The sequence below is a fragment of the Chlorocebus sabaeus genome, chromosome 11, assembly GCF_047675955.1.
Source record: "Chlorocebus sabaeus isolate Y175 chromosome 11, mChlSab1.0.hap1, whole genome shotgun sequence".
Classification (NCBI taxonomy): domain Eukaryota; kingdom Metazoa; phylum Chordata; class Mammalia; order Primates; family Cercopithecidae; genus Chlorocebus; species Chlorocebus sabaeus.
In genome coordinates this window covers 126,413,476-126,425,579 of record NC_132914.1, presented here as the reverse complement: position 1 = coordinate 126,425,579, position 12,104 = coordinate 126,413,476, and the positions used below count along the sequence as shown (strand labels likewise).

Below are 12,104 nucleotides of genomic sequence, written 5' to 3'. Positions count from 1 at the left end.
TCATGGAGCATTTTTGCTCACTTAAAACACAGTCAACAAATGCGAATCTAATCCCCACTAAGTGCTAGATACTGTTCAAGACTCTAGGACCGCACAAATGAGATGGACAAGCCCCATCCTTAAGGTTTTAGAGAGAAGGCAGAGATGTCAGAAAGCAACAGGGCAGCAGGAACACATGACATCATACAGCACTCCTGCCTACTCATTCCAGAATCTTCTTCACATCAGCACAGGGCAACTTCTTTGACTGGCTCCAGCCAATATCTAGGCTCATCTTACATTTCTCCCCTCTCTGTACATCCAAGCCTTTAGCAAATCCTGTTGGCATTGCCTTCCAAGGATAGCCAGGATCCAATCCTCCTCCACAGGTCCTGCCACCATCCCGATCCCAGAAACAGTCACCTCAATCAAAGCATTGACCACCTGGCTGGTGTCCTAGGTCCCATGCTTGCCTCCTCTCCCATAACCCCTCTTTAGTGCCACAGCTAGGGCGGCCACAGGCGATCTGATCATGTCACCCCTCTGCTTGGCCCCTCCCACTTCTCACACATGATGACCTCCAGGCTGATGAGTGGACACGGATGTGCAGTTTGATAGAAGAAATCAGTCTAATCATGAGGTTAGAGATCTATCTAACCTCATGTTAGATAGATCAGTTGGGTGACGACAGTTTACAACAATCTATTACATATTTCAAAATAGCTAGAGAATAATACAAACGTTCCTAGCATAAAGAAACAACAAATACCTTAGGTGGAGGTTATTTTAGTTACACTGATTTGATCTTTACAAATTGTATGAATGTATTAAATGGCCACGTGGACCCCAAAATATGTATATTTATTATGGATCAATACTTTTTTATGAAAAAAAAAATGCACTGGCTTCCCCTCCTCAAAGGAAAAGCCAAAGTGTTTACAGAGACAGAATCAAACCTTTGCAGCCACACCTGCTGTAACGCTGACCTCATGCTAGGCACAGCCCCTCTGGTTCCCTCCACTCTGGTCACGCGGAAGTCTTGGCCGCTCCTGTAACAGTACAGGCATCCCCTCCCCTCCCTCTACCTTTAAATTTCTTTCCCTAGATGCCTGCACGGCTCCCTCACCTCATCTTCTCCCCAAGGCCTTTCCTGAGCAGCATGAGCAAAATCTTCACAGACACCCACAGCACTGCCTTCCCCATCCCTGCTGAACTTCTGTTTATATATGCATATATGTCATACATAGCGTATGTTTATGTATTCACAGATACACTATATATTTTTGTTTATTGTATTCATCGTCTGACTGTCCTCCTTGGAACCTAAGCTCTGTGAGGGCAGTGCTGTATTCATTGTCTGACTGTCCTCGTTGGAATGTAAGCTCCATGAGGGTAGTGCTGTATTCATTGTCTGACTGTCCTCGTTGGAATGTAAGCTCCGTGAGGGTAGTGCTGTATTCATTGGTCTGACTGTCCTCGTTGGAATGTAAGCTCCGTGAGAGCAGGGCTGTATTCATTGTCTGACAGTCCTCGTTGGAATGTAAACTCCGTGAGGGCAGGGCTGTATTCATTGTCTGACTGTCCTCCTTGAAACCTAAGCTCTGTGAGGGCAGTGCTGTATTCATTGTCTGACTGTCCTCATTGGAATGTAAGCTCCGTGAGGGTGGAGCTGTATTCATTGTCTGACTGTCCTCGTTGGAATGTTGGAATGTAAGCTCTGTTAGGGCAGGGCTCTATTCGTTGTCTGACTGTCCTTCTTGAAACCTAAGCTCCATGAGGGCAGGGCTCTATTCGTTGTCTGACTGTCCTCCTTGAAACCTAAGCTCCATGAGGGCAGTGCTGTATTCATTGTCTGACTGTCTCATTGGAACCTAAGCTCCATGAGGGCAGTGCTGTATTCATTGTCTGACTGTCCTCTTTGGAACCTAAGCTCCATGAGGGCAGTGCTGTATTCATTTTCTGACTGTCATCATTGGAACCTAAGCTCCGTGAGGGCAGTGCTGTATTCATTGTCTGACTGTCCTCTTTGGAACCTAAGCTCCATGAGGGCAGTGCTATATTCATTGTCTGACTGTCCTCGTTGGAATCTAAGCTCCCTGAGGGCAGGGCTGTATTCATTGTCTGACTGTCCTCATTGGAACCTAAACTCCGTGAGGGCAGTGCTATTTGAGTCCACTTTGTTCGCCACTCTGTTCTTATCACAACAGTAGTGGGGAGTTTTTTGTTTGTTTTGTTTTGTGTGTGTGTTTTAAACTTTCATTTCAGGTTGGGGGTACATGTACAGGTTTGTTATATATTAATAGGTCACCTGCGTGTCACAGAGCTTTGACGTACAGATAATTTCATCACCCAGGTAATAAGCACAGTACTCAAGAGATATTTTTTTCTGATCCTCTCCCCCTCCCACCCTCCACTCTCCCATAGACCCCAGTGTGTGGTTCCCCTCCTAGTATCCATGTGTTCTCCTTGTTGATCTCCCACTTTTAAGCAAGAACATGCAGTATTTGGTTTTCTATTCCTATGTCAGTTAGGATAATCGCCTCCAGCTCCATCCATGTCCCTGCAAAGGACATGATCTCATTCTCTTTTATGGCTGCATAGTGTTCCATGGTGTATATGTACCACATTTTCTTTATCTAGTCTAGCATTGATGGTCATTTAGGTTAATTTCATGTCTTTGCTATTGTGAACAGTGTAGCAATGAACATTTGCATGCATGTATCTTTATGGTAGAATGATTTATATTCCTTTGGGTATATATCCAATAATAGGATTGCTGGATTGAATGGTAGTTCTGCTTTTAGCTCTTTGAGAAATCACCAAACTGCTTTCCATAGTGGCTGAACTAATTCGCAGTCCCAATTTGCACTGTATAAGCATTCCCTTTTCTCCACAACCTCACCAGCATATGCTTTTTTCTTTTTTCTTTTTTCTTTCTTTTTTTTTTTTTTTTTGACTTTTTAATAGGCCATCTGACTAGTGTGAGATGGTATCTCATTGCGATTTGGATTTGCTTTTCTCTAATGACTAGCGATGTTAAGCATTTTCTCATATGCTTATTGGCTGTATATATGTCTTCTTTTGAAAAATGTCTGTTCATGTCCTTTCCTCACTTTTTAGTGGGGTTAGTTTTTGCTTGTAAAATTGTCTATGTTCCTTACAGGTGTAGGATATGAAACCTATGTCAGATGCTTAGTTTGCAGATATTTTTTCCATTCTGTTTGTAGGTTGTCTGTTTACTCCGTTGAGTTTCTTTTGCTCTGCAGATGCTCTTAACTTTAATTAGATCCTGTTTGTCAATTTTTGGTTTTGTTGCAATTGCTTTTGGCATCTTCGTCATGAAATCTTTGCCAAGTTCTATGTCCAGAATGGTATTTCTTAGGTTATCTTCCAGGGTTTTTATAGTTTTTAGATTTATATTTAAGTATTTAATCCATCTTGACTTAATTTCATATGTGGTGTAAGGAAGGGGTAGGTCATTCAGGAGTAGGTTGTTTAACTTCCATGTAGTTTTATGATTTTGAGTGATTTTCCTTATATTTATTTCTATTTTTATTGTGCTGTGGTCTGAGAGTGTGGTTGGTATGGTTTCAATTTTTTTTTGAATTTGCTAAGGATTGTTTTATATCTGATTATGTGGTTGATTTTGGAGTATGTGCCATGTGGTGATGAGAAGAATGTATATTCTATTGTTTAGGGGTAGAGAGTTTTGTAGATGTCTATGAGGTTCATTTGGTGAAGTGTTGAGTTCAGGTCCTGAATATCTGTGTTAATTTTCTGCTTCAGTGATTTGTCTAATGCTGTCAATGGGATGTTGAAATTTCCCACTATTATTGTATGGGGATCTAAGTCTCTTCCTAGGTCTCTAAGAACTTGCTTTATGAATTTGGATGCTTCTGTATTGGATGCAGGTATAGTTAGGATAATTAGGTCTTATTGAATTGAACCATGTACTATATAATGCCCTTCTTTTTTTTAATCTTTGTTGGTTTAAAGTCAGTTTTTTTTCTGAAATTAGGATTATAACTCTTGCTTTTTTTCCATTTTCCATTTCTTTGGTAGATTTTTCTCCATCCCATTATTTTGAGCCAATGGATGTCACTACATGTGAGATGGGTCTCTTAAAGACAGCATACCATTAAGTCTTGTTTCTTTATCCAGCTTGCTATTCTGTGCCTTTTAATCGAGGCATTTAGCCCATTTACATTCAAAGTTAGTATTGATATGTGCAGATTTGATCCTGTCTTGGTGTTGTTAGTCATAGACTTGTGTTGTTGCTTTCTAATGTCACTGTTCTGTGTATTTAAGTGTTTTTTCAAATTGGCTGGAAATGGTCTTTCCTTTCCATACTTAGTGCTCCTTCCAGTCACTCTTGTCAGGCAGGGCTGGTGGTAACAAATTCTCTCAGCACTTGCTTGTCTGAAAAAGGGACTTATTTCTCCTTCACTTGTGAAGATTAGTTTGGATATGAAATTTTTGGTTGAAAATTTTTTTCTTTATGAATGTCGAATATAGGACCCCAATCTCTTCTGGCATGTAGGGTTTCTGCTGAAAGGTCCACGGTTGGCCTGGTGGGGTTCCCTTTGTAGGTGACCTGCCCCTTCTGTCTAGCTGCCCTTAACATTTTTCCTTTCATTTTGACCTTGGATAATCTGATGATTGTGTCTTGGGGATGTTCTTCTTCTGTAATATCTCACAGGGGTGCTCTACATTTCCTGAATTTGAATTTTGGTGTCTCTAGTGAAGTTGGGGAAGTTTTCATGGATGATATCCTGAAATATGTTTTCCAAGCTGCTTGCTTTCTCCCTGTCTCTTCCAGGGATACCAGTGAGTTGGAGATTTGGTCACTTTACATAATCCCACACGCCTTCCTCGGAGGCTTTGTTTGTTCTTCTTCATTTTCTTCCTTTATTTTTGTTTGACTGAATTATTTCAGACAGCCAGCCCTCAAGCTCTGAGATTTTTTCAGCTAGGTCAATTCTGCTTTTAATACTTGCAATTGCATTATTTAATTCTTATAGTGTGTTTTTTAAGCTCTATCACAGCAGCTTGCTTCTTTTTTATAACGACTATTTTGTTCCTATATCATTTTATTGTGATTCTTAATTTCCTTAGATTGGGTTTTGATGTTCTCTTGAATCTCAGTGATCTTTGTTTCAATCTATATTCTGAATTCTATTTATATCATTTCAGCCATTTCAGTCTTGTTAAGAACCTTTGCCGGGGAACTAGTGTAGTCATTTAGAAGACAAAAGGCACTCTAGCTTTTTTAGTTGCCAGAGTTTTGTGTTTGCTCTTTCTCATTTGTGTGGGCTGATATTTCTTCAGTATTTGAAGTTGGGTCCTTTGGATGGGTTTTTTTGCTTTTTTCTTATTTGATGAACGTTCTGGGGGGTTTGATTATGGTATAAGGTGGGTTCAGTTGACTGGCTTCAATTCTAGTCTGCTCCTGGGTCTCTGAGGAGCCCCCTCTGATTATTGTTTTCATGCCGGTATTTCTTTTGTTCAGTATTCTGGTCCATGAGGCTCCCTCAGGCAGGACCGCAATTGGCAGACAAGCTGTATACTTGCCAGGTTGGTCCTAATCTGCTGTCCATATGCTCCCTGGGGAAATATGGGGTTGTGCCTGTCCATAGAGCTCAGGCGGAAACAGGACTGCTGTGTTGGAAGCTCTCTGGGTGTGGCACGTCTGGCTGTGGGAGGCAAAAGAGGGTGGAGTTCCCTGCCCAGCCATCCACATGTTTTCAGAGCAACAGGAGGCTGTGCCCCTTGGCAAATTTAGGCAAAAGTAGGACCACTGAGCCAGAAGCTCTAGCAGGAGTGACTTGCCTGGTTACCAGTGGCAGGGGTGGGTAACAATACCTGCCTGCCATCCAAATGCTTCCTGGGACCACAGGAGGCTGCATCCACCAGCTGAGTTCCCACAGAAGCAGGGCCGCTGGACCAAAAGCTCTAACAAGCATTGTCCTCCTGGCTGTCAGTCAACACTAGTGTTGAAAGGAAAACCTTAAACAAATTAAATATAACAGAGTTTAATTGAGCAAATAATGATTCACAAATTAGGGAACCCCCAGTATCTGAACAGGTTCAGAGCGACTCTGGAGCTGCTATGTGGTCAGATGACATTTATAGACAGAAAAAGGAAAGTGGACCACAGAAAATAGAGTGAGGTGCAGATGCAGCTGGATTAGTTACAGCTCAGCATTTGCTGTATTTGAACATGGTTTGAAGTATTGGCTACCTGTAATTGTTGACACTCAGCGATTGGTACAAAAGCAGGTTGCAGCATGGTTGAACATGCAGTTAGGTTACTGTTCAGTAGGCATGGAGAAATCTTTGAGCCAAACTTAAGCTGCATGCAGCAGCTTTAGGCTAAGCTTAACACAAGGCACATAATAGGTGGTCAAGAAATGTTGGCTGTCAGCAAACATTTGCTCAAATATGTTTGACAGCAAACATTTCTTGAGCAACTACTATGTGCCTAGTGTTAAGTTTAGCCTAAAGCTGCCTCACGTAGTTTAAACGCTGAAGGGAAAACATAACTACATCACTCAAGGTTTCCCTGGGGGTGTAATACCTGAAGGATGAACCTGTGCCCAGTCTGCCCTGCCAGCAGAGGAAATGTCATGAGGAAGAGGAATAGGAGGCGGTTCTTTCAGCTTGTGGCCACACTTCCAGCCTCCAGGAGTGGCCATGTGATTCAGGGTGGCCAATCAGAGCATTGCAATTTCTGGACATGCCACTGGCTCAGAGACAGACACATTATCCAATCAGAGCCAATGAGATGCAAGCTTGAGACTTGGGCTGGAACTCTTGAGAAAGAAATGTTTTCCCTCCCTTTGTTTCTGAGAATGACTCATGAAACTACCCTTGGAAATACAAAGGGTGCAACGAAAAATGAAAAACCTCACAGCATTTATTTTACATCCACCAATAAGCCTCAAAGCCCGATGCACAACTTAAAAATCAAAACCCACAGCTCACACAGTTGTCATTGTGCTGCTCTGTGAATCACAGATGTTGACAAAGAGCCACCTGGTACGTGTGATGTTTTGGCGTCATTTGGAAGCTGTTAAGAAAGAAAGCCAAGGGATTCTCAGAGATGTGTCACAGCCACCTGTGCAGCCCCTGGAAAGCCTCTGAGTGGAGAAGGTCTGCCTTGAAAGGCCCCAGTCTTTTTATTTTTATTTGCTTTCTCTTCTTTCCTCAGCCAAAAGCCCAACAGGCTGGTGTGGGCTTCCCCAGCCACATCAAAACCTCCTCTCAGGAAATCTACTGAAAACTCATTCATGTTGAATTGTAAATTGCATAAAGGCATGCTCTTTTCTGCCTTCCAGTGATGCTCGGTTGTGGGTTTTTTGTTTTTGTTTTTGTTTTTTGTTTTTTTTTTTTCCCAGAGAAGGCAACAGGTCCCCAGGGAAAGCATTTCAGATGTTTGCAGTAATATCCATTGTGATTCTCAGAGGTTGGAAATAATAGGAAATGCCACCTACATTAACAAGTTAAAAAAAATTGTCACATGATTGAAAAGTCCAGCTTGGGGCTAGCTTAGGGTGTTTTATTTAGAACTCCAAAATACATCACCAGAACATCCCCTCTCTCCCTCTCCCTCCTTCTCTCTCTCTCCCCCTACCCCCACTCTTTCTCACTTTTTCTTCCCTATAGACACTCTTCTGTATGAGTTTCATTCTCACAGAGCTGTCGTTGTGGGAGCAAGATGGATGCCTCAGAACTGGCTCACATCCAATAGAAAAGAGTGTTTGTCTTCTGGGACTTTCCTGTATAAATCCTGGGATGTGTTCTTATGGGACCTATTTAGGTCACCTCCTTATCCTTGAGCCCAGCACTGCAGCCAGGGATCCAAACATACTGGCTGTCCAAACCCTAAGTCATCTCAAAGCACATGAACTCAATGAGGAGTTTGGGGAGTAGGGTCCCCCAGGGCCAACCTGCGTATTGTCACTACAGAGAAGGGGAGTGGACTCTCTGCAGCAAGAGCAGCCCATGTCCCCTGCAGCCACTTAGGAGTGGGATAGCCTCGGGGTTGGGAGCATTGTAAGAACCCACAGAGCAGCTGGTGGGAGAGCTGCTCTCTCCTAAAGCCAGCCACACTTCAAACACTCGGAGGAAGGCTGACTTGGGCTCGAGGGTTATTCCTGAAAAATTTGCTAAGGTTTTTGTTCTTGTTGTTGCAACTTACAGGCTCAAGTGTTCATTAACAGTCCTGAACAAACCAGTGTCCACCAAATATTTCAGGCATGTCCACTGATAAAAATCAAAGGGGGCAGGCCGAGGCAGGGGGATCACGAGGTCAAGAGATTGAGACCATTCTGGCCAAAATGGTGAAACCCCGTCTCTACTGAAAAGTACAAAAATTAGCCAGGCATGGTGGCGCTCGCCTGTAGGCCCAGCTATTCAGGAGGCTGAGGCAGGAGAATTGCTTGAACTCGGGAGGCGGAGGTTGCAGTGAGCCGAGATCGCGTCACTGCACTCCAGCCTGGCAACAGAGAGAGACTGTCTCAAAAAAAAAAAAAAAAAAAAAAAAAAAAGATCAAAGGGGCCTGTAGCCCTACCTGATTATGGCTGCTCTTGGTGAACCTGCTTTATTTTACAGCATTTCAACAGCATCAACATCCACCCTTGCTTCTGCACCGGAGACACACAAGAGTGGAAATCAGGTGTAATAAAGCTTAACACATTCCCCTAAGGTGGATCAAAGTAGAATCTTTCTCTCTGTGAGAGTAGCAAACTGCTGTGAGGAGAAGGAGTGTAATTTCGGGGATGGGAGCACAACACATAACAAGCTGAGTAAACAATCGGGAGGAAGAGAAGAGTGGAAAATCAGAGAAGCTCTTCCGCAGCTATTTTCAGCATCCCTGGTGGAGCACTTCAGTGTTGGGGCCTGAATGGCCTGACTCCTCTTCCAGCAGCCTGTTCCTGAGGAGAGGAGAGCAGTGGGGAGCCGGCTCCTGTGCAGTTCTGTTTCAGCAATCCAGCTGGACGCCTGACCACCTGCACTGCCACAGGGACAGCCCTCAGGAGGCAGTTTCCTAATTAGTCGCTTCTTTTTTTTCTCCACCTGCAGATCCTATAACTTCCGATCAGCTTTTTTGTCCACATCCCAAGAGTTTAGCCAAATGGCTTCAAATATTCAGCTAAGGAATGCAGAAGTTGCAGGGATTGCACCTCGTCACTGACCCCTGCTGCCTCCTTTGAAGACTTCCCCTGTGTCACTTGCAGGGAAGAGTTCTCGGGAAGCAGACTGGCCACATAACAATAGCATCCCCCGCGTACGAGCTTGATACCTTTGATGCACTGACACGGGAGATGCACTTTTGATGAGTGAAGGAGTGTCTCTGAGGCTCTTTTATTCAGAAGGGGTAATGGTTTAGACTGACCTCCCAATAGACACTTTCTTCAATCCATCATGTGGCAAAGGGCGGTCATTTTGATAGGAATCCTTCAATATTGGAAAGGACTCTGTAGCTGCAGAGTGGGAGTGACCACCTGCAGGATACAGGGATTGGCCCTGTTGGTCCCCCTCCATCCAGTGGAGATCCAAGTGGATTCATGGATTCATGGCAGGGAGAATTAGGGGAAGATAAAGATGCACTGTATCACATAAACTTTGCATACTCACCCGGCATTATTATTGATTTTCAATCATGGCATTCTATTTGGACAGCAAATAGTGGTGATTCTTTCCTAAAGTTGACTTCCTAATGTTAGGATTTTTGTTATTGCTGGATTAGGAGTTGATATGGTTTGGCTGTGTCCCCACCCAAATCTTATCTTGAATTGTTGCTCCCATAATCCCCACGTGTCATACGAGGGACCCAGTGGGAGGTAATTGAAACACGGGGGCGGGTCTTTCCCATGCTGTTCTCGTGATGGTGAATAAGTGTCATGAGACCTGATGGTTTTATAAAGGGCAGTTCCCCTGCACAAGCTCTCTTGTCTGCCACCGTGTAAGACATGCCTTTGCTCTTCCTACACCTTCTGCCGTGATTGTGAGGCCTCCCAGCCATGTGGAACTGTGAGTCCATTAAACCTCTTTTTCATTATAAATCACCCACTCAGGTATTTCCTCACAACAGTATGAAAATGGATAATACGGGAGTAAATGTATTAGTTTAGAGAAAACAACTTTTCTGCTTCCTATCCATAGGCTCATCTTGTAAGTTCTTCTACTATATCAATCTGTTTCTAAAACCTAATGTGTGATTTCAGAATTGTTAGTGGATTATTTCACTCCTGATGCAGATTAAAAGTAGTTAGAGATAGCCAAGAGTGGTGGTTCACACCTGTAATCCCAGCACTTTGGGAGGCTGAGGCGGGTGGATCTCTTGAGCTCAGGAATTCAAGACCAGCCTGAGCAACATGGCAAAACCCTATCTCTACCAAAAATACAAAAATTAGCTGGGTGCACACCTGTTATCCTGGCTACTAAGGATGCTGATGGAGGAGAATTGCTGGAACCTGGGAAGTCGAGGCTGCAGTGAGCCATCATGGCGCCACTGCACTCCATCCTGGATGACGAGACCGTGTTTCAAAAAAAAAAAAAAGTAGATGGACATGTTATAGCAATAAGAATAGAAAGTGTGATGTTTTTAATACTTATTGGATGCTTACTTCATAGTAGGTAAGGATTTGCTTCTTTAATCCTCACAGCAACCCCATGAAATAGGTATTTTTATCAGTTATAGTTTAACACATATATTTTCTGTTTTAATTTTTACTTTATTGTAAATTAACAGTTTATAATTATATATACTTATGGAGCACAAAGTGATGTTATGATTGATGAATAAAATGTGAAATAATTAAATCGAACTAATTAACATATCCTTCACTTCAGATACTTATTTTTTGTAGTGAGGACAGTTGAAATTTACTCCCTTGACACTTTTTGAAATGTACAATATACTATTATTAACTATATTCTCCACACTGTGAGGTAGATTTTAAAAAAATAACTTATTCTTTCTGGCTAACTGAGGCCTTGTACCAAAACCTCAACGTCTGTAATGACCATTGTACTCTCTGCTTTGATGAGATCCATTGTTTTCGTTTAGAGTCCACATATGAGAACATATAGTATTTGTCTTTCTGGGCCTTGTGTATTTCACTTAGCATACTGTTCTCAAATTTCATGCATATTGTCAAAAATGATACAATGTTTTTTAATGTCTGGATAGTATTCCATTGTTTGTATGTAGATGGATTTACCTATCCATCTGTTGATGGACATTTAGGTTAATTCCATAACTCAGCTATTGTAAGTAGTGCTGCAGTGAACACAGGAGTGCAGACATCTCTTCAACATGCTAATTTCAGATCTTTGGGGTATATACCCAGCAGTGGGATTGATAGATTATATGGTAATTCTATTTTCATTTTTCAAGGAACTTCCATACATTTCTCCACAATGACCAGACTAATTTACATTTCCACCAACAGTATACAAAAGTTCCCTTTTCATTACATCCTTGCCCACACTTGCTATCTTTTTAATAATTCTTAATGATTGTTTATAATTTTAACAATTCTTAATAATAGCCATTATGACAGGTATGAGGTAATAGTAAAACCAAGGAATGGTTTTAATCTTCATTCCCTCATGATTCATGATGTTGAGCATTTTTAAATACATCTGTTGACTATTTGTAGCTCTTCTTTTGTGAAATGTCTACTCAGTTCCCTTGCCCATGTTTTAATTGGATTGTTTTCTTACTATTCAGTTGTTTGAATTTCTTATATATTTTAGATGTTAACCCTTATTGGATGTATGGCTTGCAAATATTTTCTCCCATTCCATAGTTTATATCTTCACACTGTCAATTGTTTCCTTTGCTGTGCAGAAATATTTATCTTTCATTCAATTTCATTTGTCTATTTTGTTTTTGTTGCCTGTACTTTCAACGTTAAGTACAGAAAATTATTGCCCAGACAAAACTTATACAGTGTTTCCCCTGTGTTTTCTTCCAGTCATTTTGCAGGTTCTGGTTTTGTGTTTAATCTATTTGTCTGTAATCTATTTTGAGTTGATTTTTGGATGTGGTATGTGATAAGGGTCCAGTTTTACGCTTCTGCATGTGGATATCCAGTTTTCCCGGTGCCATTTA

The 12,104-nt window shown here is 42.0% G+C and overlaps 1 protein-coding gene across 1 annotated transcript in view; it reads left to right on the top strand.

Annotated features, from left to right (window-relative positions):
- The window catches only part of TMEM132D (transmembrane protein 132D), an 839,174-nt gene that overhangs the window by 688,934 nt on the left and 138,136 nt on the right, over window positions 1-12,104 (top strand).